Genomic DNA, 27569 nt, shown 5'->3' with positions numbered 1-27569 from the left:
AGAAGTCATAGAACCTATAGTATTTCATAGCGACGCAATATCTGTGTTAATTCGTCATTGTGAGGGATCGACGGATGCAGTAAAGAAGGAATAGTGCATCCGACATGAGATATTCGCCTCCCAATAGGAGATCCTGTCGTTGCCATAGAAACGCTCCTCGATTTAGAAAGAGAAGTCATAGAACCTATAGTATTTCATAGCGACTCAATTTCTGTGTTAATTCGTCATTGTGAGGGATCGACGGATGCAATAAAGAAGGAATAGTGCATCCGACATGAGATACTCGCCTCCCAATAGGAGATCCTGTCGTTGCCATAGAAATGCTCCTCGATTTAGAAAGAGAAGTCATAGAATCTATAGTATTTCATAGCGACGTAATTTCTGTGTTAATTCGTCATTGTGAGGGATCGACTGATGCAATAAAGAAGGAGTAGTGCATCCGACATGAGATACTCGCCTCCCAATAGGAGATCCTGTCGTTGCCATAGAAACGCTCCTCGATTTAGAAAGAGAAGTCATAGAACATATAGTATTTCATAGCGACGCAATTCCTGTAATCATTCGTCATTGTGAGGGATCGACGGATGCAATAAAGAAGGAATAGTGCATCCGACATGAGATACTCGCCTCCCAATAGGAGATCTTGTCGTTGCCATAGAAACGCTCCTCGATTTAGAAAGAGAATCATAGGACCTATACTATTTCACAGCGACGCAATTTCTGTGTTAATTCGTCATTGTGAGGGATCGGCGGATGCAATAAAGAAGGAATAGTGCATCCGACATGAGATACTCGCCACCGAATAGGAGATCCTGTCGTTGCCATAGAAACGCTCTTCGATTTAGAATGAGAAGTCATAGAACCTATAGTATTTCATAGCGACGCAATTTCTGTGTTAATTCGTCATTGTGAGGGATCGACGGATGCAATAAGGAAGGAATAGTGCATCCGACATGAGATACTCGCCTCCCAATAGGAGATCCTGTCGTTGCCATAGAAACGCTCCTCGATTTAGAAAGAGTAGTCGTAGAACCTATAGTATTTTAAAGCGACGCAATTTCTGTGTTAATTCGTCATTGTGAGGGATCGACGGATGCAATAAAGAAGGAATAGTGCATCCGACATGAGATACTCGCCTCCCAACAGCAGATCCTGTCGTAGCCGTAGAAACGCTCCTCGATTTAGAAAGAGAATTCATAGAACCTATAGTATTTCATAGCGACGCAATTTCTGTGTTAATTCGTCATTGTGAGGGATCGACGGATGCAATAAAGAAAGAATAGTGCATCCGACATGAGATACTCGCTTCCCAATAAGAGCTCCTGTAGTTGCCATAGAAACGCTCCTCGAATTAGAAAGAGAAGTCATAGAACCTATAGTATTTCATAGCGACGCAATTTCTGTGTTAATTCGCCATTGTGAGGGATCGACGGATGCAATAAAGAAGGAATAGTGCATCCGACATGAGATATTCGCCTCCCAATAGGAGTTCCTGTCGTTGCCATAGAAACGCTCCTCAATTTAGAAAGAGAAGTCATAGAACTTATAGTATTTCATATCGACGCAATTTCTGTGTTAATTCGTCAATGTGAGGGATCGACGGATGCAATATGGAAGGAATAGTGCATCCGACATGAGATACTCACCTCCCAATAGGAGATCCTGTCGTTGCCGTAGAAACGCTCCTCGATTTAGAAAGAGAAGTCATAGAACCTATAGTATTTCATAGCGACGCAATTTCTGTGTTAAAACGTCATTGTGAGGGATCGACGGATGCAATAAAGAAAGAATAGTGCATCCGACATGAGATACTCGCTTCCCAATAAGAGATCCTGTAGTTGCCATAGAAACGCTCCTCGATTTGGAAAGAGAAGTCATAGAAACTATAGTATTTCATAGCGACGCAATTTCTGTGTTAATTCGTCGTTGTGAGGGATCGACGGATGCAATAAAGAAGGAATAGTGCATCCGACATGAGATACTCGCCTTCCAATAGGAGATCCTGTCGTTGCCATAGAAACGCTCCTCGATTTAGAAAGAGAAGTCATAGAACCTATAGTATATCTTAGCGACGCAATTTCTGTGTTAATTCGTCATTGTGAGGGATCGACGGATGCAATAAAGAAGGAATGTGCATCCGACATGAGATACTCGCTTCCCAATAAGAGATCCTGTCGTTGCCATAGAAACGCTCCTCGATTAAGAAAGAGGATTCATAGAACCTATAGTATTTCATAGCGACGCAATTTCTGTGTTAATCCGTCATTGTGAGGGATCGACTAATGCAATAAAGAGGGAATAGTGCATCCGACATGAGATACTCGCCCCCCAATAGCAGATCCTGTCGTTGCCATAGAAACGCTCCTCGATTTAGAAAGAGAAGTCATAGAACCTATTGCATTTCATAGCAACGCAGTATCTGTGTTAATTCGTCATTGTGAGGGATCGACGGATGCAATAAAGAAGGAATAACGCATCCGACATGAGATACCCGCTTCCCAATAAGAGATCCTGTAGTTGCCATAGAAACGCTCCTCGATTTAGAAAGAGAAGTCATAGAACCTATAGTATTTCATAGTGACGCAATTTCTGTGTTAATTCGTCATTGTGAGGGATCGACGGATGCAATAAAGAAGGAATAGTGCATCCGACATGAGATACTCGCCTTCCAATAGGAGATCCTGTCGTTGGCATAGAAACGCTCCTCGATTTAGAAAGAGAAGTCATAGGACCTATAGTATATCTTAGCGACGCAATTTCTGTGTTAATTCGTCATTGTGAGGGATCGACGGATGCAATAAAGAAGGAATAGTGCAACCAACATCTCCCAATTGGAGATCCTGTCGTTGCCATGGAACCGCTATTCGATTTAGAAAGAGAAGTCATAGAAACTATAGTATCTCAAAGCGACGCAATTTCTGTGTTAATTCGTCATTGAGAGGGATCGACGGATGCAATAAAGAGGGAATAGTGCTTCCGACATGAGATACTCGCCTCCCAATAGGAGATCCTGTCGTTGCCATCGAAACGCTCCTCTATTTAGAAAGAGAAGTCATAGAACCTATAGTATTTCATAGCGACGCAATTTCTGTGTTAATTCGTCATTGTGATGGATCGACGGATGCAATAAAGAAGGAACAGTGCATATGACATGAGATACTCGCCTCCCAATAGGAGATCCTGTCGTTGCCATAGAAACGCCCCTCGATTCAGAAACAGATGTCACAGAACCTATAGTATTTCATAGCGACACAATTTCTGTGTTAATTCGTCATTGTGAGGGATCGACGGATGCAATAAAGAAGGAATAGTGCAACCGACATCTCCCAATTGGAGATCCTGTCGTTGCCATGGAACCGCTATTCGATTTAGAAAGAGAAGTCATAGAAACTATAGTATCTCAAAGCGACGCAATTTCTGTGTTAATTCGTCATTGAGAGGGATCGACGGATGCAATAAAGAGGGAATAGTGCTTCCGACATGAGATACTCGCCTCCCAATAGGAGATCCTGTCGTTGCCATCGAAACGCTCCTCTATTTAGAAAGAGAAGTCATGGAACCTATAGTATTTCATAGCGACGCAATATGTGTGGTATTTCGTCATTGTGAGGGATCGACGGATGCAGTAAAGAAGGAATAGTGCATCCGACATGAGATACTCGCTTCCCAATAGGAGATCCTGTCGTTGCCATAGAAACGCTCCTCGATTTAGAAAGCGAAGTCATAGAACCTATAGTATTCCATAGCGACTCAATTTCTGTGTTAATTCGTCATTGTGAGGGATCGACGGATGCAATAAAGAAGGAATAGTGCATCCGACATGAGATACGCGCCTCCCAATAGGAGATCCTGTCGTTGCCATAGAAACGCTCCTCGATTTAGAAAGAGAAGTCATAGAACCTATAGTATTTCATAGCGACGCAATTTCTGTGTTAATTCGTCATTGTGAGGGATCGACGGATGCAATAAAAAAGGAATAGTGCTTCCGACATGAGATACTCGCCTCCCAATAGGAAATCCTGTCGTTGCCATCGAAACGCTCCTCTATTTAGAAAGAGAAGTCATAGAACCTATAGTATTTCATAGCGACGCAATATCTGTGTTAATTCGTCATTGTGAGGGATCGACGGATGCAGTAAAGAAGGAATAGTGCATCCGACATGAGATATTCGCCTCCCAATAGGAGATCCTGTCGTTGCCATAGAAACGCTCCTCGATTTAGAAAGAGAAGTCATAGAACCTATAGTATTTCATAGCGACTCAATTTCTGTGTTAATTCGTCATTGTGAGGGATCGACGGATGCAATAAAGAAGGAATAGTGCATCCGACATGAGATACTCGCCTCCCAATAGGAGATCCTGTCGTTGCCATAGAAATGCTCCTCGATTTAGAAAGAGAAGTCATAGAATCTATAGTATTTCATAGCGACGTAATTTCTGTGTTAATTCGTCATTGTGAGGGATCGACTGATGCAATAAAGAAGGAGTAGTGCATCCGACATGAGATACTCGCCTCCCAATAGGAGATCCTGTCGTTGCCATAGAAACGCTCCTCGATTTAGAAAGAGAAGTCATAGAACATATAGTATTTCATAGCGACGCAATTCCTGTAATCATTCGTCATTGTGAGGGATCGACGGATGCAATAAAGAAGGAATAGTGCATCCGACATGAGATACTCGCCTCCCAATAGGAGATCTTGTCGTTGCCATAGAAACGCTCCTCGATTTAGAAAGAGAATCATAGGACCTATACTATTTCACAGCGACGCAATTTCTGTGTTAATTCGTCATTGTGAGGGATCGGCGGATGCAATAAAGAAGGAATAGTGCATCCGACATGAGATACTCGCCACCCAATAGGAGATCCTGTCGTTGCCATAGAAACGCTCTTCGATTTAGAATGAGAAGTCATAGAACCTATAGTATTTCATAGCGACGCAATTTCTGTGTTAATTCGTCATTGTGAGTGATCGACGGATGCAATAAGGAAGGAATAGTGCATCCGACATGAGATACTCGCCTCCCAATAGGAGATCCTGTCGTTGCCATAGAAACGCTCCTCGATTTAGAAAGAGAAGTCATAGAACCTATAGTATTTCATAGCGACGCAATTTCTGTGTTAATTCGTCATTGTGAGGGATCGACGGATGCAATAAAGAAGGAATAGTGCATCCGACATGAGATACTCGCCACCCAATAGGAGATCCTGTCGTTGCCATAGAAACGCCCATTGATTTAGAAAGAGTAGTCGTAGAACCTATAGTATTTTAAAGCGACGCAATTTCTGTGTTAATTCGTCATTGTGAGGGATCGACGGATGCAATAAAGAAGGAATAGTGCATCCGACATGAGATACTCGCCTCCGAATAGGAGATCCTGTCGTTGCCATAGAAACGCTCCTCGATTTAGAAAGAGAAGTTATAGAACCTATAGTATTTCATAGCGACGCAAATTCTGTGTTATTTCGTCATTGTGAGTGATCGACGGATGCAATAAAGAAGGACTAGTGCATCCGACATGAGATACTCGCCTCCCAATAGGAGATCATGTCTTTGCCATAGAAACGCTCCTCGATTTAGAAAGAGAATTCATAGAACCTATAGTATTTCATAGCGACGCAATTTCTGTGTTAATTCGTCATTGTGAGGGATCGACGGATGCAATAAAGAAGGAATAGTGCATCCGACATGAGATACTCGCTTCCCAATAGGAGATCCTGTCGTTGCCATAGAAACGCTCCTCGATTAAGAAAGAGAATTCATAGAACCTATAGTATTTCATAGCGCGCAATTTCTGTGTTAATTCGTCATTGTGAGGGATCGACGGATGCAATAAAGAAGGAATAGTGCATCCGACATGAGATACTCGTCTCCCAATAGGAGACCCTGTCGTTGCCATAGAAACGCTCCTCGATTTAGAAAGAGAAGTCATAGAACCTATAGTATTTCATAGCGACGCAATTTCTGTGTTAATTCGGCATTGTAAGGGATCGACGGATGCAATAAAGAAGGAATAGTGCATCCGACATGAAATACTCGCCCCCCAATAGGAGATCCTGTCGTTGCCACAGAAACGCTCCTCGATTTAGAAAGAGAAGTCATAGAACCTATAGTATTTCATAGCGACGCAATTTCTGTGTTAATTCGTCATTGTGAGGCATCGACGGATGCAATAAAGAAGGAATTGTGCATCCGACATGAGATACTCGCCTCCCAATAGGAGATCCTGTCGTTGCCATAGAAACGCTCCTCGTTTTAGAAAGAGAAGTCATAGCAATTATAGTATTTCATAGCGAAGCAATTTCTGTGTTAATTCGCCATTGTGAGGGATCGACGGATGCAATAAAGAAGGAATAGTGCATCCGACATGAGATACTCGCCTCCCAATAGGAGATCCTGTCGTTGCCATAGAAACGCTCCTCAATTTAGAAAGAGAAGTCATAGAACTTATAGTATTTCATACCGACGCAATTTCTGTGTTAATTCGTCAATGTGAGGGATCGACGGATGCAATATGGAAGGAATAGTGCATCCGACATGAGATACTCGCCTCCCAATAGGAGATCCTGTCGTTGCCGTAGGAACGCACCTCGATTTAGAAAGAGAAGTCTTAGAACCTATAGTATTTCATAGCGACGCAATTTCTGTGTTAATTCGTCATTGTGAGGGATCGACGGATGCAATAAAGAAAGAATAGTGCATCCGATATGAGATACTCGCTTCCCAATAAGAGATCCTGTAGTTGCCATAGAAACGCTCCTCGATTTAGAAAGAGAAGTCATAGAACCTATAGTATTTCATAGCGACGCAATTTCTGTGTTAATTCGTCATTGTGATGGATCGACGGATGCAATAAAGAAGGAACAGTGCATATGACATGAGATACTCGCCTCCCAATAGGAGATCCTGTCGTTGCCATAGAAACGCCCCTCGATTCAGAAACAGATGTCACAGAACCTATAGTATTTCATAGCGACACAATTTCTGTGTTAATTCGTCATTGTGAGGGATCGACGGATGCAATAAAGAAGGAATAGTGCAACCGACATCTCCCAATTGGAGATCCTGTCGTTGCCATGGAACCGCTATTCGATTTAGAAAGAGAAGTCATAGAAACTATAGTATCTCAAAGCGACGCAATTTCTGTGTTAATTCGTCATTGAGAGGGATCGACGGATGCAATAAAGAGGGAATAGTGCTTCCGACATGAGATACTCGCCTCCCAATAGGAGATCCTGTCGTTGCCATCGAAACGCTCCTCTATTTAGAAAGAGAAGTCATGGAACCTATAGTATTTCATAGCGACGCAATATGTGTGGTATTTCGTCATTGTGAGGGATCGACGGATGCAGTAAAGAAGGAATAGTGCATCCGACATGAGATACTCGCTTCCCAATAGGAGATCCTGTCGTTGCCATAGAAACGCTCCTCGAATTAGAAAGCGAAGTCATAGAACCTATAGTATTCCATAGCGACTCAATTTCTGTGTTAATTCGTCATTGTGAGGGATCGACGGATGCAATAAAGAAGGAATAGTGCATCCGACATGAGATACGCGCCTCCCAATAGGAGATCCTGTCGTTGCCATAGAAACGCTCCTCGATTTAGAAAGAGAAGTCATAGAACCTATAGTATTTCATAGCGACGCAATTTCTGTGTTAATTCGTCATTGTGAGGGATCGACGGATGCAATAAAAAAGGAATAGTGCTTCCGACATGAGATACTCGCCTCCCAATAGGAAATCCTGTCGTTGCCATCGAAACGCTCCTCTATTTAGAATGAGAAGTCATAGAACCTATAGTATTTCATAGCGACGCAATATCCGTGTTAATTCGTCATTGTGAGGGATCGACGGATGCAGTAAAGAAGGAATAGTGCATCCGACATGAGATATTCGCCTCCCAATAGGAGATCCTGTCGTTGCCATAGAAACGCTCCTCGATTTAGAAAGAGAAGTCATAGAACCTATAGTATTTCATAGCGACTCAATTTCTGTGTTAATTCGTCATTGTGAGGGATCGACGGATGCAATAAAGAAGGAATAGTGCATCCGACATGAGATACTCGCCTCCCAATAGGAGATCCTGTCGTTGCCATAGAAATGCTCCTCGATTTAGAAAGAGAAGTCATAGAATCTATAGTATTTCATAGCGACGTAATTTCTGTGTTAATTCGTCATTGTGAGGGATCGACTGATGCAATAAAGAAGGAGTAGTGCATCCGACATGAGATACTCGCCTCCCAATAGGAGATCCTGTCGTTGCCATAGAAACGCTCCTCGATTTAGAAAGAGAAGTCATAGAACATATAGTATTTCATAGCGACGCAATTCCTGTAATCATTCGTCATTGTGAGGGATCGACGGATGCAATAAAGAAGGAATAGTGCATCCGACATGAGATACTCGCCTCCCAATAGGAGATCTTGTCGTTGCCATAGAAACGCTCCTCGATTTAGAAAGAGAATCATAGGACCTATACTATTTCACAGCGACGCAATTTCTGTGTTAATTCGTCATTGTGAGGGATCGGCGGATGCAATAAAGAAGGAATAGTGCATCCGACATGAGATACTCGCCACCCAATAGGAGATCCTGTCGTTGCCATAGAAACGCTCTTCGATTTAGAATGAGAAGTCATAGAACCTATAGTATTTCATAGCGACGCAATTTCTGTGTTAATTCGTCATTGTGAGGGATCGACGGATGCAATAAGGAAGGAATAGTGCATCCGACATGAGATACTCGCCTCCCAATAGGAGATCCTGTCGTTGCCATAGAAACGCTCCTCGATTTAGAAAGAGAAGTCATAGAACCTATAGTATTTCATAGCGACGCAATTTCTGTGTTAATTCGTCATTGTGAGGGATCGACGGATGCAATAAAGAAGGAATAGTGCATCCGACATGAGATACTCGCCACCCAATAGGAGATCCTGTCGTTGCCATAGAAACGCCCATTGATTTAGAAAGAGTAGTCGTAGAACCTATAGTATTTTAAAGCGACGCAATTTCTGTGTTAATTCGTCATTGTGAGGGATCGACGGATGCAATAAAGAAGGAATAGTGCATCCGACATGAGATACTCGCCTCCGAATAGGAGATCCTGTCGTTGCCATAGAAACGCTCCTCGATTTAGAAAGAGAAGTTATAGATCCTATAGTATTTCATAGCGACGCAAATTCTGTGTTATTTCGTCATTGTGAGTGATCGACGGATGCAATAAAGAAGGACTAGTGCATCCGACATGAGATACTCGCCTCCCAATAGGAGATCATGTCTTTGCCATAGAAACGCTCCTCGATTTAGAAAGAGAATTCATAGAACCTATAGTATTTCATAGCGACGCAATTTCTGTGTTAATTCGTCATTGTGAGGGATCGACGGATGCAATAAAGAAGGAATAGTGCATCCGACATGAGATACTCGCTTCCCAATAGGAGATCCTGTCGTTGCCATAGAAACGCTCCTCGATTAAGAAAGAGAATTCATAGAACCTATAGTATTTCATAGCGCGCAATTTCTGTGTTAATTCGTCATTGTGAGGGATCGACGGATGCAATAAAGAAGGAATAGTGCATCCGACATGAGATACTCGTCTCCCAATAGGAGACCCTGTCGTTGCCATAGAAACGCTCCTCGATTTAGAAAGAGAAGTCATAGAACCTATAGTATTTCATAGCGACGCAATTTCTGTGTTAATTCGGCATTGTAAGGGATCGACGGATGCAATAAAGAAGGAATAGTGCATCCGACATGAAATACTCGCCCCCCAATAGGAGATCCTGTCGTTGCCACAGAAACGCTCCTCGATTTAGAAAGAGAAGTCATAGAACCTATAGTATTTCATAGCGACGCAATTTCTGTGTTAATTCGTCATTGTGAGGCATCGACGGATGCAATAAAGAAGGAATTGTGCATCCGACATGAGATACTCGCCTCCCAATAGGAGATCCTGTCGTTGCCATAGAAACGCTCCTCGTTTTAGAAAGAGAAGTCATAGCAATTATAGTATTTCATAGCGAAGCAATTTCTGTGTTAATTCGCCATTGTGAGGGATCGACGGATGCAATAAAGAAGGAATAGTGCATCCGACATGAGATACTCGCCTCCCAATAGGAGATCCTGTCGTTGCCATAGAAACCCTCCTCAATTTAGAAAGAGAAGTCATAGAACTTATAGTATTTCATACCGACGCAATTTCTGTGTTAATTCGTCAATGTGAGGGATCGACGGATGCAATATGGAAGGAATAGTGCATCCGACATGAGATACTCGCCTCCCAATAGGAGATCCTGTCGTTGCCGTAGGAACGCACCTCGATTTAGAAAGAGAAGTCTTAGAACCTATAGTATTTCATAGCGACGCAATTTCTGTGTTAATTCGTCATTGTGAGGGATCGACGGATGCAATAAAGAAAGAATAGTGCATCCGATATGAGATACTCGCTTCCCAATAAGAGATCCTGTAGTTGCCATAGAAACGCTCCTCGATTTAGAAAGAGAAGTCATAGAACCTATAGTATTTCATAGCGACGCAATTTCTGTGTTAATTCGTCATTGTGAGGGATCGACGGATGCAATAAAGAAGGAATAGTGCATCCGACATGAGATACTCGCCTTCCAATAGGAGATCCTGTCGTTGCCATAGAAACGCTCCTCGATTTAGAAAGAGAAGTCATAGAACCTATAGTATATCTTAGCGACGCAATTTCTGTGTTAATTCGTCATTGTGAGGGATCGACGGATGCAATAAAGAAGGAATAGTGCTTCCCACATGAGATACTCGCTTCCCAATAAGAGATCCTGTAGTTGCCATAGAAACGCTCCTCGATTTAGAAAGATAAGTCATAGAACCTATAGTATTTCATAGCGACGCAATTTCTGTGTTAATACGTCATTGTGAGGTATCGTCGGATGCAATAAAGAAGGAATAGTGCATCCGACATGAGATACTCGCCTTCCAATAGGAGATCCTGTCGTTGCCATAGAAACGCTCCACGATTTAGAAAGATAAGTCATAGAACCTATAGTATTTCTTAGCGACGCAATTTCTGTGTTAATTCGTCATTGTGAGGGATCGACGGATGCAATAAAGAAGGAATAGTGCATCCGACATGAGATACTCGCCTCCCAATAGGAGATCCTGTCGTTGCCGTAGAAACGCTCCTCGATTTTGAAAGAGAAGTCATAGAAACTATAGTATTTCATAGCGACGCAATTTCTGTGTTAATTCGTCATTGTGTGGTATCGACGAATGCAATAAAGAAGGAATAGTGCATCCGACATGAGATACTCGCTTCCCAATAAGAGATCCTGTAGTTGCCATAGAAACGCTCCTCGATTTAGAAAGAGAAGTCATAGAACCTATAGTATTTCATAGCGACGCAATTTCTGTGTTAATTCGTCATTGTGAGGGATCGACGGATGCAATAAAGAAGGAATAGTGCATCCGACATGAGATACTCGCCTTCCAATAGGATATCCTGTCGTTGCCATAGAAAAGCTCCTCGATTTAGAAAGAGAAGTCATAGAACCTATAGTATATCTTAGCGACGCAATTTCTGTGTTAATTCGTCATTGTGAGGGATCGACGGATGCAATAAAGAAGGAATGTGCATCCGACATGAGATACTCGCTTCCCAATAAGAGATCCTGTAGTTGCCATAGAAACGCTCCTCGATTTAGAAAGAGAAGTCATAGAACCTATAGTATTTCATAGCAACGCAATTTCTGTGTTAATAGGTCATTGTGAGGTATCGACGGATGCAATAAAGAAGGAATAGTGCATCCGACATGAGATACTCGCCTTCCAATAGGAGATCCTGTCGTTGCCATAGAAACGCTCCTCGATTTAGAAAGATAAGTCATAGAACCTATAGTATATCTTAGCGACGCAATTTCTGTGTTAATTCGTCATTGTGAGGGATCGACGGATGCAATAAAGAAGGAATAGTGCATCCGACATGAGATACTCGCCTTCCAATAGGAGATCCTGTCGTTGCCGTAGAAACGCTCCTCGATTTTGAAAGAGAAGTCATAGAACCTATAGTATTTCATAGCGACGCAATTTCTGAGTTAATTCGTCATTGTGAGGTATCGACGAATGCAATAAAGAAGGAATAGTGCATCCGACATGAGATACTCGCTTCTCAATAGCAGAACCTGTCGTTGCCATAGAAACGCCCCTCGATTTAGAAACAGAAGTCATAGAACTTATAGTATTTCATAGCGACGCAATTTCTGTGTTGATTCGTCAATGTGAGGGATCGACGGATGCGATAAGGAAGGAATAGTGCATCCGACTTGAGATACTCGCTTCCCAATAGGAGATCCTGTCGTTGCCGTAGAAACGCACCTCAATTTAGAAAGAGAATTCATAGAACCTATAGTATTTCATAGCGACGCAATTTCTGTGTTAATTCGTCATTGTGAGGGATCGACGGATGCAATAAAGAAAGAATAGTGCATCCGACATGAGATACTCGCTTCCCAATAAGAGATCCTGTAGTTGCCATAGAAACGCTCCCCGATTTAGAAAGAGAAGTCATAGAACCTATAGTATTTCATAGCGACGCAATTACTGTGTTAATTCGTCATTGTGAGGTATCGACGGATGCAATAAAGAAGGAATAGTGCATCCGACATGAGATACTCGCCTTCCAATAGGAGATCCTGTCGTTGCCATAGAAACGCTCCTCGATTTAGAAAGAGAAGTCATTGAACCTATAGTATATATTAGCGACGCAATTTCTGTGTTAATTAGTCATTGTGAGGGATCGACGGATGCAATAAAGAAGGAATAGTGCATCCGACATGAGATTCTCGCCTCCCACTAGCAGATCCTGTCGTTGCCATAGAAATGCTCCTCGATTTAGAAAGAGAAGTCATCGAACCTGTTGCATTTCATAGCAACGCAGTTACTGTGTTAATTCGTCATTGTTAGGTATCGACGGATGCAATAAAGAAGGAATAGTGCATCCGACATGAGATACTCGCTTCCCAATAAGAGAACCTGTAGTTGCCTTAGAAACGCTCCTCGATTTATAAAGAGAAGTCATAGAACCTATAGTATTTCATAGCGACGCAATTTCTGTGTTAATTCGTCATTGTGAGGTATCGACGGATGCAATAAAGAAGGAATAGTGCATCCGACATGAGATACTCGCCTTCCAATAGGAGATCCTGTCGTTGCCATAGAAACGCTCCTCGATTTAGAAAGAGATGTCATAGAACCTATAGTATATCTTAGCGACGCAATTTCTGTGTTAATTCGTCATTGTGAGGGATCGACGGAAGCAATAAAGAAGGAATAGTGCATCCGACATGAGATACTCGCCTCCCACTAGCAGATCCTGTCGTTGCCATAGAAACGCTCCTCGATTTAGAAAGAGAAGTCATAGAACCTATTGCATTTCATAGCAACGCAGTTTCTGTGTTAATTCGTCATTGTGAGGGATCGACGGATACAATAAAGAAGGAATAGTGCATCCGACATGAGATACTCGCCTCCCAATAGGAGATCCTGTCGTTGCCATAAAAACGCTCCTCGTTTAAGAAAGAGGATTCATAGAACTTATAGTATTTCATAGCGCCGCAATTTCTGTGTTAATCCGTCATTGTGAGGGATCGACTATTGCAATAAAGAGGGAATAGTGCATCCGACATGAGATACTCGCCCCCCAATAGCAGATCCTGTCGTTGCCATAGAAACGCTCCTCGATTTAGAAAGAGAAGTCATAGAACCTATAGTATATCTTAGCGACGCAATTTCTGTGTCAATTCGTCATTGTGAGGGATCGACGGATGCAATAAAGAAGGAATAGTGCATCCGACATGAGATACTCGCCTCCCACTAGCAGATCCTGTCGTTGCCATAGAAACGCTCTCCTCGATATAGACAGAGAAGTCATAGAACCTATTGCATTTCATAGCAACGCAGTTTCTGTGTTAATTCGTCATTGTGAGAGATCGACGGATGCAATAAAGAAGGAATAGTGCATCCGACATGAGATACTCGCCTCCCAATAGAAGATCCTGTCGTTGCCATAGAAACGCTCCTCGATTAAGAAAGAGGATTCATAGAACCTATAGTACTTCATAGCGACGCAATTTCTGTGTTAATTCGTCATTGTGAGGGATCGACGGATGCAATAAAGAGGGAATAGTGCATCCGACATGAGATACTCGCCCCCCAATAGCAGACCCTGTCGTTGCCATAGAAACGCTCCTCGATTTAGAAAGAGAAGTCATAGAACCTATTGCATTTCATAGCAACGCAGTTTCTGTGTTAATTCGTCATTGTGAGGGATCGACGGATGTAATAAAGAAGGAATAGTGCATCCGACATGAGATACCCGCTTCCCAATAAGAGATCCTGTAGTTGCCATAGAAACGCTCCTCGATTTAGAAACAGAAGTCATAGAACCTATAGTATTTCATAGCGACGCAATTTCTGTGTTAATTCGTCATTGTGAAGTATCGGCGGATGCAATAAAGAAGGAATAGTGCATCCGACATGAGATACTCGCCTTCCAATAGGAGATCCTGTCGTTGCCATAGAAACGCTCCTCGATTTAGAAAGAGAAGTCATAGAACCTATAGTATTTCATAGCGACGCAATTTCTGTGTAAATTCGTCATTGTGAGGGATCGACGGATGCAATAAAGAAGGAATAGTGCATCCGACATGAGATACTCGCCTCCCAATAGGAGATCCTTTCGTTGCCATAGAAACGCTCCTCGATTAAGAAAGAGAATTCTTAGAACCTATAGTATTTCATAGCGACGCAATTTCTGTGTTAATTCGTCATTGTGTGGGATCGACGGATGCAATAAAGAGGGAATAGTGCATCCGACATGAGATACTCGCCTCCCAATAGCAGACCCTGTCGTTGCCATAGAAACGCTCCTCGATTTAGAAAGAGAAGTCATAGAACCTATTGCATTTCATAGCAACGCAGTTTCTGTGTTAATTCGTCATTGTGAGGGATCGACGGATGCAATAAAGATGGAATAGTGCATCCGACATGAGTTACTCACTTCCCAATAAGAGATCCTGTAGTTGCCATAGAAACGCTCCTCGATTTAGAAAGAGAAGTCATAGAACCTATAGTATTTCATAGCGACGCAATTTCTGTGTTAATTCGTCATTGTGAGGTATCGACGGATGCAATAAAGAAGGAATAGTGCATCCGACATGAGATATTCGCCTCCTAATTGGAGATCCTGTCGTTGCCATAGAAACGCTCCTCGATTAAGAAAGAGAATTCATAGAACCTATAGTATTTCATAGCGACGCAATTTCTGTGTTAATTCGTCATTGTGTGGGATCGACGGATGCAATAAAGAGGGAATAGTGCATCCGATATGAGATACTCGTCTCCCAATAGCAGATCCTGTCGTTGCCATAGATACGCTCCTCGATTTAGAAAGAGAAGTCATAGAACCTATTGCATTTCATAGCAACGCAGTTTCTGTGTTAATTCGTCATTGTGAGGGATCGACGGATGCAATGAAGAAGGAATAGTGCATCCGACATGAGTTACTCGCTTCCCAATAAGAGATCCTATAGTTGCCATAGAAACGCTCCTCGATTTAGAAAGAGAAGTCATAGAACCTATAGTATTTCATAGCGAAGCAATTTCTGTGTTAATTCGTCATTGTGAGGTATCGACGGATGCAATAAAGAAGGAATAGTGCATCCGACATGAGATACTCGCCTTCCAATAGGAGATCCTGTCGTTGCCATAGAAACGCTCCTCGATTTAGAAAGAGAAGTCATAGAACCTATAGTATATCTTAGCGACGCAATTTCTGTGTTAATTCGTCATTGTGAGGGATCGACGGATGCAATAAAGAAGGAATAGTGCATCCGACATGAGATACTCGCCTCCCACTAGCAGATCCTGTCGTTGCCATAGAAACGCTCCTCGATTTAGAAAGAGAAGTCATAGAACCTATTGCATTTCATAGCAACGCAGTTTCTGTGTTAATTCGTCATTGTGAGGGATCGACGGATGCAATAAAGAAGGAATAGTGCATCCGACATGAGATACTCGCCTCCCACTAGCAGATCCTGTCGTTGCCATAGAAACGCTCCTCGATTTAGAAAGAGAAGTCATAGAACCTATTGCAATTCATAGCAACGCAGTTTCTGTGTTAATTCGTCATTGTGAGGGATCGTCGGATGCAATAAAGAAGGAATAGTGCATCCGTCATGAGATACTCGCCTCCCAATAGGAGATCCTGTCGTTGCCATAGAAACGCTCCTCGATTTGGAAAGGGAAGTCATAGAACCTATAGTATTTCGTAGCGACGCAATTTCGGTGTTAATTTGGCATTGTAAGGGATCGACGGATGCAATAAAGAAATAATAGTGCATCCGACATGAGATACTCGCCTCCCAATAGGAGATCCTGTCGTTGCCATAGAAACGCTCCTCGATTTAGAAAGAGAAGTCATAGAACCAATAGTTTTTCATAGCGACGCAATTTCTGTGTTAATTCGTCATTGTCAGGGATCGACGGATGCAATAAAGAAGGAATAGTGCATCCGACATGAGATACTTGCCTCCCAATAGGGGATCCTGTCGTTGCCATAGAAACGCTCCTCGATTTAGAAACAGAATTCATAGAACTTATAAAATTTCATAGCGACGCAATTTCTGTGTTAATTCGTCATTGTGAGGGATCGACGGATGCAATAAAGAAGGAATAGTGCATCCGACATGAGATACTCGCCTCCCACTAGCAGATCCTGTCACTGCCATAGAAACGCTCCTCGATTTAGAAAGAGAAGTCATAGAACCAATTGCATTTCATAGCAACGCAGTTTCTGTGTTAATTCGTCATTGTGAGGGATCGACGGATGCAATAAAGAAGGAATAGTGCATCCGACATGAGTTACTCGCTTCCCAATAAGAGATCCTGTAGTTGCCATAGAAACGCTCCTCGATTTAGAAAGAGAAGTCATAGGACCTATAGTATTTCATAGCGACGCAATTTCTGTGTTAATTCGTCATTGTGAGGTATCGACGGATGCAATAAAGAAGGAATAGTGCATCCGACATGAGATACTCGCCTCCCAATAGGAGATCCTGTCGTTGCCATAGACACGCTCCTCGATTTAGAAAGAGAAGTCATAGAACTTATAGTATATCTTAGCGACGCAATTTCTGTGTTAATTCGTCACTGTGAGGGATCGACGGATGCAATAAAGAAGGAATAGAGCATCCGACATCAGATACTCGCCTCCCACTAGCAGATCCTGTCGTTGCCATAGAAACGCTCCTCGATTTAGAAAGAGAAGTCATAGAACCTATTGCATTTCATAGCAACGCAGTTTCTGTGTTAATTCGTCATTGTGAGGGAGCGACGGATGCAATAAAGAAGGAATAGTGCATCCGACATGAGATACTCGCCTCCCAATAAGAGATCCTGTAGTTGCCATAGAAACGCTCCTCGATTTAGAAAGAGAAGTCATAGAACCTATAGTATTTCATAGCGACGCAATTACTGTGTTAATTCGTCATTGTGTGGGATCGACGGATGCAATAAAGAAAGAATAGTGCATCCGACATGAGATACTCGCTTCCCAATAAGAGATCCTGTAGTTGCCATAGAAACGCTCCTCGATTTAGAAAGAGAAGTAACAGAACCTATAGAATTTCATAGCGTCGCAATTTCTGTGTTAATTCGTCATTGTGAGGGATCGACGGATGCAATAAAGAAGGAATAGTGCATCCGACATGAGATACTCGCCTCCCACTAGCAGATCCTGTCGTTGCCATAGAAACGCTCCTCGATTTAGAATGAGAAGTCATAGAACATATTGCATTTCATAGCAACGCAGTTTCTGTGTTAATTCGTCATTGTGAGGGATCGACGGATGCAATAAAGAAGGAATAGTGCATCCGACATGAGATACTCGCCTCACACTAGCAGAAGCTGTCGTTGCCATAGAAACGCTCCTCGATTTAGAAAGAGAAGTCATAGAACATATTGCATTTCATAGCAACGCAGTTTCTGTGTTAATTCGTCATTGTGAGGGATCGTCGGATGCAAAAAAGAAGGAATAGTGCATCCGACATGAGATACTCGCCTCCCACTAGCAGATCCTGTCGTTGCCATAGAAACGCTCCTCGATTTAGAAAGAGAAGTCATAGAACCTATAGTATTTCATAGCGACGCAATTTCTGTGTTAATTCGTCATTGTGTGGGATCGACGGATGCAATAAAGAAAGAATAGTGCATCCGACATGAGATACTCGCTTCCCAATAAGAGATCCTGTAGTTGCCATAGAAACGCTCCTCGATTTAGAAAGAGAAGTCATAGAACCTATAGTATTTCATAGCGACGCAATTTCTGTGTTAATTCGTCATTGTGAGGGATTGACGGATGCAATAAAGAAGGAATAGTGCATCCGACATGAGATACTCGCCTTCCAATAGGAGATCCTGTCGTTGCCATAGAAACGCTCCTCGATTTAGAAAGAGAAGTCATAGAACCTATAGTATATCTTAGCGACGCAATTTCTGTGTTAATTCGTCATTGTGAGGGATCGACGGATGCAATAAAGAAGGAATAGTGCATTCGACATGAGTTACTCGCCTCCCACTAGCAGATCCTGTCGTTGCCATAGAAACGCTCCTCGATTTAGAAAGAGAAGTCATAGAACATATTGCATTTCATAGCAACGAAGTTTCTGTGTTAATTCGTCATTGTGAGGGATCGTCGGATGCAATAAAGAAGGAATAGTGCATCCGACATGAGATACTCGCCTCCCACTAGCAGATCCTGTCGTTGCCATAGAAACGCTCCTCGATTTAGAAAGAGAAGTCATAGAACCTATTGCATTTCATAGCAACGCAGTTTCTGCGTTAATTCGTCATTGTCAGGGATCGACGGATGCAATAATGAAGGAATAGTGCATCCGACATGAGATACTCGCCTCCCACTAGCAGATCCTGTCGTTGCCATAGAAACGCTCCTCGATTTAGAAAGAGAAGTCATAGAACCTATTGCATTTCATAGCAACGCATTTTCTGTGTTAATTCGTCATTGTGAGGGATCGTCGGATGCAATAAAGAAGGAATAGTGCATCCGACATGAGATACTCGTCTCCCAATAGGAGACCCTGTCGTTGCCATAGAAACGCTCCTCGATTTAGAAAGAGAAGTCATAGAACCTATAGTATTTCATAGCGACGCAATTTCTGTGTTAATTCGGCATTGTAAGGGATCGACGGATGCAATAAAGAAGGAATAGTGCATCCGACATGAAATACTCGCCCCCCAATAGGAGATCCTGTCGTTGCCACAGAAACGCTCCTCGATTTAGAAAGAGAAGTCATAGAACCTATAGTATTTCATAGCGACGCAATTTCTGTGTTAATTCGTCATTGTGAGGCATCGACGGATGCAATAAAGAAGGAATTGTGCATCCGACATGAGATACTCGCCTCCCAATAGGAGATCCTGTCGTTGCCATAGAAACGCTCCTCGTTTTAGAAAGAGAAGTCATAGAAGTTATAGTATTTCTTAGCGACGCAATTTCTGTGTTAATTCGCCATTGTGAGGGATCGACGGATGCAATAAAGAAGGAATAGTGCATCCGACATGAGATACTCGCCTCCCAATAGGAGATCCTGTCGTTGCCATAGAAACGCTCCTCAATTTAGAAAGAGAAGTCATAGAACTTATAGTATTTCATAGCGACGCAATTTCTGTGTTAATTCGTCAATGTGAGGGATCGACGGATGCAATATTGAAGGAATAGTGCATCCGACATGAGATACTCGCCTCCCAATAGGAGATCCTGTCGTTGCCGTAGGAACGCACCTCGATTTAGAAAGAGAAGTCTTAGAACCTATAGTATTTCATAGCGACGCAATTTCTGTGTTAATTCGTCATTGTGAGGGATCGACGGATGCAATAAAGAAAGAATAGTGCGTCCGATATGAGATACTCGCTTCCCAATAAGAGATCCTGTAGTTGCCATAGAAACGCTCCTCGATTTAGAAAGAGAAGTCATAGAACCTATAGTATTTCATAGCGACGCAATTTCTGTGTTAATTCGTCATTGTGAGGGATCGACGGATGCAATAAAGAAGGAATAGTGCATCCGACATGAGATACTCGCCTTCCAATAGGAGATCCTGTCGTTGCCATAGAAACGCTCCTCGATTTAGAAAGAGAAGTCATAGAACCTATAGTATATCTTAGCGACGCAATTTCTGTGTTAATTCGTCATTGTGAGGGATCGACGGATGCAATAAAGAAGGAATAGTGCTTCCCACATGAGATACTCGCTTCCCAATAAGAGATCCTGTAGTTGCCATAGAAACGCTCCTCGATTTAGAAAGAGAAGTCATAGAACCTATAGTATTTCATAGCGACGCAATTTCTGTGTTAATACGTCATTGTGAGGTATCGACGGATGCAATAAAGAAGGAATAGTGCATCCGACATGAGATACTCGCCTTCCAATAGGAGATCCTGTCGTTGCCATAGGAACGCTCCTCGATTTAGAAAGATAAGTCATAGAACCTATAGTATTTCTTAGCGACGCAATTTCTGTGTTAATTCGTCATTGTGAGGGATCGACGGATGCAATAAAGAAGGAATAGTGCATCCGACATGAGATACTCGCCTCCCAATAGGAGATCCTGTCGTTGCCGTAGAAACGCTCCTCGATTTTGAATGAGAAGTCATAGAACCTATAGTATTTCATAGCGACGCAATTTCTGTGTTAATTCGTCATTGTGTGGTATCGACGAATGCAATAAAGAAGGAATTGTGCTTCCGACATGAGATACTCGCTTCCCAATAGGAGATCCTGTCGTTGCCGTAGAAACGCTCCTCGATTTAGAAAGAGAATTCATAGAACCTATAGTATTTCATAGCGACGCAATTTCTGTGTTAATTCGTCATTGTGAGGGATCGACGAATGCAATAAAGAAAGAATAGTGCATCCGACATGAGATACTCGCTTCCCAATAAGAGCTCCTGTAGTTGCCATAGAAACGCCCCTCGATTTAGAAAGAGAAGTCATAGAACCTATAGTATTTCATAGCGACGCAATTTCTGTGTTAAATCGCCATTGTGAGGGATCGACGGATGCAATAAAGAAGGAATAGTGCATCCGACATGAGATATTCGCCTCCCAATAGGAGATCCTGTCGTTGCCATAGAATCGCTCCTCAATTTAGAAAGAGAAGTCATAGAACTTATAGTATTTCATATCGACGCAATTTCTGTGTTAATTCGTCATTGTGAGGGATCGACGGATGCAATAAAGAAGGAATAGTGCATCCGACATGAGATACTCGCTTCCCAATAAGAGATCCTGTAGTTGCCATAGAAACGCTCCTCGATTTAGAAAGAGAAGTCATAGAAATTATAGTATTTCATAGCGACGCAATTTCTGTGTTAATTCGTCATTGTGAGGGATCGACGGATGCAATAAAGAAGGAATAGTGCATCCGACATGAGATACTCGCCTTCCAATAGGAGATCCTGTCGTTGCCATAGAAACGCTCCTCGATTTAGAAAGAGAAGTCATAGAACCTATAGTATATCTTAGCGACGCAATTTCTGTGTTAATAGGTCATTGTGAGGTATCGACTAATGCAATAAAGAAGGAATAGTGCATCCGACATGAGATACTCGCCTTCCAATAGGAGATCCTGTCGTTGCCATAGAAACGCTCCTCGATTTAGAAAGATAAGTCATAGAACCTATAGTATATCTTAGCAACGCAATTTCTGTGTTAATTCGTCATTGTGAGGGATCGACGGATGCAATAAAGAAGGAATAGTGCATCCGACATGAGATACTCGCCTCCCAATAGGAGATCCTGTCGTTGCCGTAGAAACGCTCCTCGATTTTGAAAGAGAAGTCATAGAACCTATAGTATTTCATAGCGACGCAATTTCTGTGTTAATTCGTCATTGTGAGGTATCGACGGATGCAATAAAGAAGGAATAGTGCATCCGACATGAGATACTCGCCTCCCACTAGCAGATCCTGTCGTTGCCATAGAAACGCTCCTCGATTTAGAAAGAGAAGTCATCGAACCTATTGCATTTCATAGCAACGCAGTTTCTGTGTTAATTCGTCATTGTGAGGTATCGACGGATGCAATAAAGAAGGAATAGTGCATCCGACATGAGATACGCGCTTCCCAATAAGAGAACCTGTAGTTGCCTTAGAAACGCTCCTCGATTTATAAAGAGAAGTCATAGAACCAATAGTATATCATAGCGACGCAATTTCTGTGTTAATTCGTCATTGTGAGGTATCTACGGATTCAATAAAGAAGGAATAGTGCATCCGACATGAGATACTCGCCTTCCAATAGGAGATCCTGTCGTTGCCATAGAAACGCTCCTCGATTTAGAAAGAGAAGTCATAGAACCTATAGTATATCTTAGCGACGCAATTTCTGTGTTAATTCGTCATTGTGAGGGGTCGACGGATGCAATAAAGAAGGAATAGTGCATTCGACATGAGATACTCGCCTCCCACTAGCAGATCCTGTCGTTGCCATAGAAACGCTCCTCGATTTAGAAAGAGAAGTCATAGAACCTATTGCATTTCATAGCAACGCAGTTTCTGTGTTAATTCGTCATTGTGAGGGATCGACGGATGCAATAAAGAAGGAATAGTGCATCCGACATGAGATACTCGCCTCCCAATAGGAGATCCTGTCGTTGCCATAGAAACGCTCCTCGATTAAGGAAGAGGATTCATAGAACCTATAGTATTTCATAGCGACGCAATTTCTGTGTTAATCCGTCATTGTGAGGGATCGACTAATGCAATAAAGAGGGAATAGTGCATCCGACATGAGATACTCGCCCCCCAATAGCAGATCCTGTCGTTGCCATAGAAACGCTCCTCGATTTAGAAAGAGAAGTCATAGGACCTATTGCATTTCATAGCAACGCAGTATCTGTGTTAATTCGTCATTGTGAGGGATCGACGGATGCAATAAAGAAGGAATAACGCATCCGACATGAGATACCCGCTTCCCAATAAGAGATCCTGTAGTTGCCATAGAAACGCTCCTCGATTTAGAAAGAGAAGTGATAGAACCTATAGTATTTCATAGCGACGCAATTTCTGTGTTAATTCGTCATTGTGAGGGATCGACGGATGCAATAAAGAGGGAATAGTGCATCCGACATGAGATACTCGCCTTCCAATAGGAGATCCTGTCGTTGCCATAGAAACGCTCCTCGATTTAGAAAGAGAAGTCATAGGACCTATAGTATATCTTAGCGACGCAATTTCTGTGTTAATTCGTCATTGTGAGGGATCGACGGATGCAATAAAGAAGGAATAGTGCATCCGACATGAGATACTCGCCTCCCACTAGCAGATCCTGTCGTTGCCATAGAAACGCTCCTCGATTTAGAAAGAGAAGTCATAGAACCTATTGCATTTCATAGCAACGCAGTTTCTGTGTTAATTCGTCATTGTGAGGTATCGACGGATGCAATAAAGAAGGAATAGTGCATCCGACATGAGATACTCGCCTCCCAATAAGAGATCCTGTAGTTGCCATAGAAACGCTCCTCGATTTAGAAAGAAAAGTCATAGAACCTATAGTATTTCATAGCGACGCAATTTCTGTGTTAATTCGTCATTGTGAGGTATCGACGGATGCAATAAAGACGGAATAGTGCATCCGACATGAGATACTCGCCTTCCAATAGGAGATCCTGTCGTTGCCATAGAAACGCTCCTCGATTTAGAAAGAGATGTCATAGAACCTATAGTATATCTTAGCGACGCAATTTCTGTGTTAATTCGTCATTGTGAGGGATCGACGGATGCAATAAAGAAGGAATAGTGCATCCGACATGAGATACTCGCCTCCCACTAGCAGATCCTGTCGTTGCCATAGAAACGCTCCTCGATAAAGACAGAGAAGTCATAGAACCTATTGCATTTCATAGCAACGCAGTTTCTGTGTTAATTCGTCATTGTGAGGGATCGACGGATGCAATAAAGAAGGAATAGTGCATCCGACATGAGATACTCGCCTCCCAATAGAAGATCCTGTCGTTGCCATAGAAACGCTCCTCGATTAAGAAAGAGGATTCATAGAACCTATAGTATTTCATAGCGACGCAATTTCTGTGTTAATTCGGCATTGTAAGGGATCGACGGATGCAATAAAGAAGGAATAGTGCATCCGACATGAAATACTCGCCCCCCAATAGGAGATCCTGTCGTTGCCACAGAAACGCTCCTCGATTTAGAAAGAGAAGTCATAGAACCTATAGTATTTCATAGCGACGCAATTTCTGTGTTAATTTGTCATTGTGAGGCATCGACGGATGCAATAAAGAAGGAATTGTGCATCCGACATGAGATACTCGCCTCCCAATTGGAGATCCTGTCGTTGCCATAGAAACGCTCCTCGTTTTAGAAAGAGAAGTCATAGAAATTATAGTATTTCATAGCGACGCAATTTCTGTGTTAATTCGCCATTGTGAGGGATCGACGGATGCAATAAAGAAGGAATAGTGCATCCGACATGAGATACTCGCCTCCCAATAGGAGATCCTGTCGTTGCCATAGAAACGCTCCTCAATTTAGAAAGAGAAGTCATAGAACTTATAGTATTTCATAGCGACGCAATTTCTGTGTTAATTCGTCAATGTGAGGGATCGACGGATGCAATATTGAAGGAATAGTGCATCCGACATGAGATACTCGCCTCCCAATAGGAGATCCTGTCGTTGCCGTAGGAACGCACCTCGATTTAGAAAGAGAAGTCTTAGAACCTATAGTATTTCATAGCGACGCAATTTCTGTGTTAATTCGTCATTGTGAGGGATCGACGGATGCAATAAAGAAAGAATAGTGCATCCGATATGAGATACTCGCTTCCCAATAAGAGATCCTGTAGTTGCCATAGAAACGCTCCTCGATTTAGAAAGAGAAGTCATAGAACCTATAGTATTTCATAGCGACGAAATTTCTGTGTTAATTCGTCATTGTGAGGGATCGACGGATGCAATAAAGAAGGAATAGTGCATCCGACATGAGATACTCGCCTTCCAATAGGAGATCCTGTCGTTGCCATAGAAACGCTCCTCGATTTAGAAAGAGAAGTCATAGAACCTATAGTATATCTTAGCGACGCAATTTCTGTGTTAATTCGTCATTGTGAGGGATCGACGGATGCAATAAAGAAGGAATAGTGCTTCCCACATGAGATACTCGCTTCCCAATAAGAGATCCTGTAGTTGCCATAGAAACGCTCCTCGATTTAGAAAGAGAAGTCATAGAACCTATAGTATTTCATAGCGACGCAATTTCTGTGTTAATACGTCATTGTGAGGTATCGACGGATGCAATAAAGAAGGAATAGTGCATCCGACATGAGATACTCGCCTTCCAATAGGAGATCCTGTCGTTGCCATAGAAACGCTCCTCGATTTAGAAAGATAAGTCATAGAACCTATAGTATTTCTTAGCGACGCAATTTCTGTGTTAATTCGTCATTGTGAGGGATCGACGGATGCAATAAAGAAGGAATAGTGCATCCGACATGAGATACTCGCCTCCCAATAGGAGATCCTGTCGTTGCCGTAGAAACGCTCCTCGATTTTGAAAGAGAAGTCATAGAACCCATAGTATTTCATAGCGACGCAATTTCTGTGTTAATTCGTCATTGTGTGGTATCGACGAATGCAATAAAGAAGGAATTGTGCTTCCGACATGAGATACTCGCTTCCCAATAGGAGATCCTGTCGTTGCCGTAGAAACGCTCCTCGATTTAGAAAGAGAATTCATAGAACCTATAGTATTTCATAGCGACGCAATTTCTGTGTTAATTCGTCATTGTGAGGGATCGACGAATGCAATAAAGAAAGAATAGTGCATCCGACATGAGATACTCGCTTCCCAATAAGAGCTCCTGTAGTTGCCATAGAAACGCTCCTCGATTTAGAAAGAGAAGTCATAGAACCTATAGTATTTCATAGCGACGCAATTTCTGTGTTAATTCGCCATTGTGAGGGATCGACGGATGCAATAAAAAAGGAATAGTGCATCCGACATGAGATATTCGCCTCCCAATAGGAGATCCTGTCGTTGCCATAGATACGCTCCTCAATTTAGAAAGAGAAGTCATAGAACTTATAGTATTTCATATCGACGCAATTTCTGTGTTAATTCGTCAATGTGAGGGATCGACGGATGCAATATGGAAGGAATAGTGCATCCGACATGAGATACTCACCTCCCAATAGGAGATCCTGTCGTTGACGTAGAAACGCTCCTCGATTTAGAAAGAGAAGTCATAGAACCTATAGTATTTCATAGCGACGCAATTTCTGTGTTAAATCGTCATTGTGAGGGATCGACGGATGCAATAAAGAAAGAATAGTGCATCCGACATGAGATACTCGCTTCCCAATTAGAGATCCTGTAGTTGCCATAGAAACGCTCCTCGATTTAGAAAGAGAAGTCATAGAACCTGTAGTATTTCATAGCGACGCAATTTCTGTGTTAATTCGTCATTGTGAGGGATCGACGGATGCAATAAAGAAGGAATAGTGCATCCGACATGAGATACTCGCCTTCCAATAGGAGATCCTGTCGTTGCCATAGAAACGCTCCTCGATTTAGAAAGAGAAGTCATAGAAACTATAGTATATCTTAGCGACGCAATTTCTGTGTTAATAGGTCATTGTGAGGTATCGACTAATGCAATAAAGAAGGAATAGTGCATCCGACATGAGATACTCGCCTTCCAATAGGAGATCCTGTCGTTGCCATAGAAACGCTCCTCGATTTAGAAAGATAAGTCATAGAACCTATAGTATATCTTAGCGACGCAATTTCTGTGTTAATTCGTCATTGTGAGGGATCGACGGATGCAATAAAGAAGGAATAGTGCATCCGACATGAGATACTCGCCTCCCAATAGGAGATCCTGTCGTTGCCGTAGAAACGCTCCTCGATTTTGAAAGAGAAGTCATAGAACCTATAGTATTTCATAGCGACGCAATTTCTGTGTTAATTCTTCATTGTGAGGTATCGACGGATGCAATAAAGAAGGAATAGTGCATCCGACATGAGATACTCGCCTTCCAATAGGAGATCCTGTCGTTGCCATAGAAACGCTCCTCGATTTAGAAAGAGAAGTCATAGAACCTATAGTATTTCATAGCGACGCAATTTCTGTGTTAATTCGTCATTGTGAGGGATCGACGGATGCAATAAAGAAAGAATAGTGCATCCGACATGAGATACTCGCTTCCCAATAAGAGATCCTGTAGTTGCCATAGAAACGCTCCTCGATTTAGAAAGAGAAGTCATAGAACCTATGGAATTTCATAGCGACGCAATTACTGTGTTAATTCGTCATTGTGAGGTATCGACGGATGCAATAAAGAAGGAATAGTGCATCCGACATGAGATACTCGCCTTCCAATAGGAGATCCTGTCGTTGCCATAGAAACGCTCCTCGATTTAGAAAGAGAAGTCATAGAACCTATAGTATATCTTAGCGACGCAATTTCTGTGTTAATTCGTCATTGTGAGGGA

Source organism: Schistocerca cancellata, chromosome 12, assembly GCF_023864275.1.
Source record: "Schistocerca cancellata isolate TAMUIC-IGC-003103 chromosome 12, iqSchCanc2.1, whole genome shotgun sequence".
In the NCBI taxonomy this organism is placed as follows: Eukaryota; Metazoa; Arthropoda; class Insecta; order Orthoptera; family Acrididae; genus Schistocerca; species Schistocerca cancellata.
The sequence above is the reverse complement of the archived record's forward strand: the minus strand, read 5'-3'. Positions refer to the sequence as shown.